General features: G+C 33.3%; 2 non-coding genes across 2 annotated transcripts; both read left to right on the top strand.

Annotated features, from left to right (window-relative positions):
• The first annotated feature begins 1130 nt into the window (after positions 1 to 1130).
• Positions 1131 to 2376, top strand: VNE69_06807. Its single transcript, XR_010574008.1, has one exon. It is a non-coding gene; the product is annotated as an 18S ribosomal RNA (ribosomal RNA).
• A 33-nt stretch (positions 2377 to 2409) lies between these two features.
• VNE69_06808 lies at positions 2410 to 4893 on the top strand. Its single transcript, XR_010574009.1, has one exon. It is a non-coding gene; the product is annotated as a 5.8S-23S ribosomal RNA (ribosomal RNA).
• Positions 4894 to 5503: the final 610 nt, after the last annotated feature.

A 5503-nucleotide genomic window follows, 5' to 3' on the forward strand; every position in this document is an offset into this window, starting at 1 on the left:
AAAATAAATCTGTCAAACATCTTATCACTGACTGGGAAACGTCGATAAATAAACAAAAATATTTTTAGAGATATATTTATAATGTACGATACAAACAATTAGTATTCTTGTTAAACAAATTGTCATGTCCTCAAAACCATGACATCTGTGTTTTACTGTGTTAAAACTTTAATCAGTAAAACACTGCCCCGAACGAATAGTCTAAGGCGGTGATCTCTAACGATCGGACATGAAACGTTATGTTTCATAAATAAATATAAATAGTCCAAAAAAGTTTGAAGACACCGAGCATGAAGAGTAACTTTAATAACAAATCAAATAAAAAGAAATATAATACAAATATTTTAGAAATGTATTTAAAAGACGGAGATATTACTCCGGTTCATGTCACAAATAAACATTAAAAATAAAAGAAAGGCATGTAATCTAATCTAGAGCAAGGCCAATAAAGCTATCAGTAAGTGAAGCAATAAAAATATATTTTAAGAGCATATGTACTTTATACTACATAAATTAATATACAATTATACATGATGCATTTATTTGTGTTATACATCACAAACTCACCATGGAAAAGATATAATATATTTTTATGTGAGTATCAAAGTCAAAGTGTCATCTCACATCTTAAAAATGTCAAGTTTTTTGTTTATTTGTTTGGGTCAACAAATAAACAAAACAAATGTGTATTAGACAAAATAATTTTATATCTGAGAATTAGATAATAGATCATTTAATTTTCAGAATAATCATAGTTTTAGATAAATATATAAGTTGTGTTCATGTATAATACTGTAGTATCATGTAGATTCAACTCTTTATAAAGCATCATTTAGAATTCATGTTTTTTATACAATTTTTACAAAATTATAAATGTTGCTAATCTCAGATCACAATTTTGATCAGTGAATCAGTGATTAATCAATCATTTGCTGATTTATTAAAATAATTTTTTACCCTTGTAAAATTTTATTTCATCCAATCTGATATTATATCATTTATTAAGTATTTTTAAACAATTATAGTTTTCATATTTTATATTATAAGAATTTGTATTAAGAAATATATTTATTTCTAATATTTTCATAAATACTGATTAAAATCAAATATATTGATTTTTAATACACAACACCAGGTTGATTCTGCCTGACGTAGACGCTATTCCCTAAGATTAACCCATGCATGTTTTTGATATGGAAAAATGGACTGCTCAGTAATACTCACTTTATTTAATGTATTAAATTAGTATAACTGCGTTAAAGTGTAGCATAAGACATATACAGTAAGAGTGAGACCTATCAGCTAGTTGTTAAGGTAATGGCTTAACAAGGCAATGACGGGTAACGGTATTACTTTGTAATATTCCGGAGAAGGAGCCTGAGAGACGGCTACTAAGTCTAAGGATTGCAGCAGGGGCGAAACTTGACCTATGGATTTTATCTGAGGCAGTTATGGGAAGTAATATTCTATTGTTTCATATTGTAAAAGTATATGAGGTGATTAATTGGAGGGCAAATCAAGTGCCAGCAGCCGCGGTAATACTTGTTCCAAGAGTGTGTATGATGATTGATGCAGTTAAAAAGTCCGTAGTTTATATTTAAGAAGCAATATGAGGTGTACTGTATAGTTGGGAGAGAGATGAAATGTGACGACCCTGACTGGACGAACAGAAGCGAAAGCTGTACACTTGTATGTATTTTTTGAACAAGGACGTAAGCTGGGAGGAGCGAAGATGATTAGATACCATTGTAGTTCCAGCAGTAAACTATGCCGACGATGTGATATGATATTAATTGTATTAGATGATAGAAATTTGAGTTTTTTGGCTCTGGGGATAGTATGATCGCAAGATTGAAAATTAAAGAAATTGACGGAAGAATACCACAAGGAGTGGATTGTGCGGCTTAATTTGACTCAACGCGAGGTAACTTACCAATATTTTATTATTCAGAGAAGATTTATAATCTGAGAATGATAATAGTGGTGCATGGCCGTTTTCAATGGATGCTGTGAAGTTTTGATTAATTTCAACAAGACGTGAGACCCTTTTATTAATAGACAGACACAATCAGTGTAGGAAGAAAAGGATTAAAACAGGTCCGTTATGCCCTCAGACATTTTGGGCTGCACGCGCAATACAATAGATATATAATCTTTATGGGATAATATTTTGTAAGAGATATTTGAACTTGGAATTGCTAGTAAATTTTATTAAATAAGTAGAATTGAATGTGTCCCTGTTCTTTGTACACACCGCCCGTCGCTATCTAAGATGATATGTGTTGTGAAATTAGTGAAAACTACTTGAACAATATGTATTAGATCTGATATAAGTCGTAACATGGTTGCTGTTGGAGAACCATTAGCAGGATCATAATAAGTTAAATTTAAATTAATTTTAATTATTAAATTTACCCACACATGGGATCAATAGGATACCATAACGATGAAGGTCGTAATAGAATACGAAAGTATATTATTTACCTAATTAATATATTTATAATGTATTGATAACCCTTTGAACTTAAGCATATCATTAAAAGGAGGAAAAGAAACTAACTAGGATTTCTTTAGTAGCAGCGAGTGAACAAGAAATAACCCTCCATTGTAATCCTTAATTGGAGTTGTAAATGGTTTATTCTATTAATTATATTTATAGAGAATATTATATTCGTTATTAATAGAATAGAATAATGTACTTGAGTAGAGCTGCTTGGTAGTGCAGTTTGAATAAAGGTAGAATGAAATATCTAAGGTTAAATATAATGGTATACCGATAGAAAATAAGTACTGCGAAGGAACTTGTGAAAATGTGTGGAGTTTAGCCTTATTTTTAAGGACCCGTCTTGAAACACGGACCAAGGAGATTATAATTATAGCAAGATAAAAATTAAATTTTTTAATCTTTATTAACTTGATTAGTTATAATTATAAGACCCGAAACACAGTGAACTATACATGTTCTGGTTGAAGATAAGCAACAGTTTATTGGAAGACCATAATCATTCTGACGTGCAAATCGATGATTTAAGATGTGTATAGTGGCGAAAGACCAATCGAACTGTGTGGTAGCTGGTTCACAGCGAAATGTCTCTCAGGACAGCAGTTATTATTATATAGGACATAGATGTAGGACACTGTTATAGTTTTTTAACTATGAGAAATCTTTAATTCTATGGAATTATATAAATTAAATTTATATAATGAATCTATTGTATAACTAGTGGGCACATGATTGTAAGAATGATGTGCAAAAAGGGATGAACCTTATGAAACATTAAATATTCTAAATAGTAGATATTATACCATAAATATGATGAATACATTGAGACAGTAGGGCGGTTGTTATGGAAGTAGAAATCCGCTAAGAAACGTGTTACAACGTACCTACCGAATGTATTATTGTATAAAATGGAAGAAGATTACTACTTTTATGAGATGTTTCTAATAAATATTTAGGTAGCTGTGCAATTTGTTTGTATTGAAGTATATATGTGAGTATATATAGAAGAAACAAATGAGCCGATCTTGGAGGCAGTAACAATATATTTGTATAGATATAGACTAGGGTTTTCAATTATTATTGAAGTGAATCGGTGTTATTTATAAAAACAAAAAAGATTAATAATTCTTTATTAAATTATTATAAGGTAACTTGATAATGACAGTATATTTCAATAAATTTAAGATAAATGAATTAAATTTTATTTTAACTATGGATTGTCATGATAAGAAATAGTTAATTATATATACTTGATAAAAATAAAATAATTTTAACCGTACCTATACCGCATCAGGTGTCTTTGTATCATAACAAATATTTTAAATTAAAGTAAGTAAGGGAATTCGGCAAATTAGATCTGTAACTTTGGGATAAAGATTGGCTCTAGCATGCTAGAACTTTTACTATGTAAGGAATCTGACTGTTTATTAAAAACATAGCTTTTTGTATTTACAAGAAGTGAATTCTGCCCAGTGCATTTATTGTTAAAGTTGTGTAAGCGAATGTAAACGGCGGGAGTAACTATGACTCTCTTAAGGTAGCCAAATGCCTCGTCATTTAATTGGTGACGCGCATGAATGGAGCAACGAGATTCCTACTGTCCCTACTTACAATTTTGTGAAACCACGAGACAAGGGAACGGGCTTGTTATTTATCAGCGGGGAAAGAAGACCCTGTTGAGCTTGACTTTAGTATGTTTTAATAAATATTCGGTATATTGTAGAGAGGTGGGAGAAGTATTGTGAAACCACTAGTATGTTTGAATATTTATTTATTAGAATATATGGGGAGTTTGGCTGGGGCGGTACAGCTGTTAAAAAGTAACACAGCTGTCCTAAGGTAGATGAATGATGGATGGTAACCATCAGTTTATTATAAGGGAATAAATCTGCTTTACTTTATGCATATGACTGTATTTAGTAGGGAAACCTTGGCCTAGCGATCCCAATTACATTCATTATGTATTGGGTGATTGAAAAGTTACCACAGGGATAACTGGCTTGTAGCAGGCAAGCGATCATAGCGACTCTGCTTTTTGATTCTTCGATGTCGTCTCTTCTGATCATCGTAGTGTATATGTTACGAAGTGTTGGATTGTTCACCCGGTAATGAGGAACGTGAGATGGGTTTAGACCGTCGTGAGACAGGTTAGTTTTACCCTACTGTAAGTATTTTTGAGTGAACTTTGATAGTACGAGAGGAACTCTAAGTGATGACCACTGGTAGTGCGATTAACTATTAAGTTATGTTGCTTAGCTACGTCGTTTCGATTAAGGCTGAAAGCCTCTTAAGCCTGAAGCGTAGCTCAAAGATACATTTAGGAGAATACTACTCTTTTAAGCAGAACTGTAAGAATGAAGGTGTATGCCGACATTTTGAGGTTACTGCTTTTTTGTATGTATAGTAGGTGTTGTATACAAATAAGAGAGCGTATACGTCGCGGAGGGTGGGACCGATGTTTTTTAACTAGGTGCAGATCTCTAAGTCTTACCAACCTTCGGCTGCTGGTTGGTAAGTAGGGCCAGCTATACTCTAGGGGTGGGAGACCCATTGCTGGTGAGAAGGACACCGTTAACACCCTCCATAAGAGAGCGTCCACGTCGCGGAGGGTGGGACCGATGTTTTTTAACTAGGTGCAGATCTCTAAGTCTTACCAACCTTCGGCTGCTGGTTGGTAAGTAGGGTCAGCTATACTCTAGGGGTGGGAGACCCATTGCTGGTGAGAAGGACACCGTTAACTTTCGAGTAATTCTTCATATTTTTAACCTGGGAGAGGTTGGGCATGATACTGAAGCTGTATTGTTCCGCTGAACTGAGTCGTGTTCTTAAATGGTGTATTGAACCAGGCGTTGTGTTTTCGTCAGGTCCGCGAAATATGTAGTCAGAGATGACTAAGGATCTGTTACCTACGGGAACAAATTTTTCTCCTACAAGCGAGGCCGTTGAGGTATGCTGGCGTGTAATCGCAATTATTGATGTTTTTCTGGTTGGTGGAGTTTT

Source organism: Vairimorpha necatrix, chromosome 6 (assembly GCF_036630325.1).
Source record: "Vairimorpha necatrix chromosome 6, complete sequence".
Taxonomy (NCBI): Eukaryota; Fungi; Microsporidia; family Nosematidae; genus Vairimorpha; species Vairimorpha necatrix.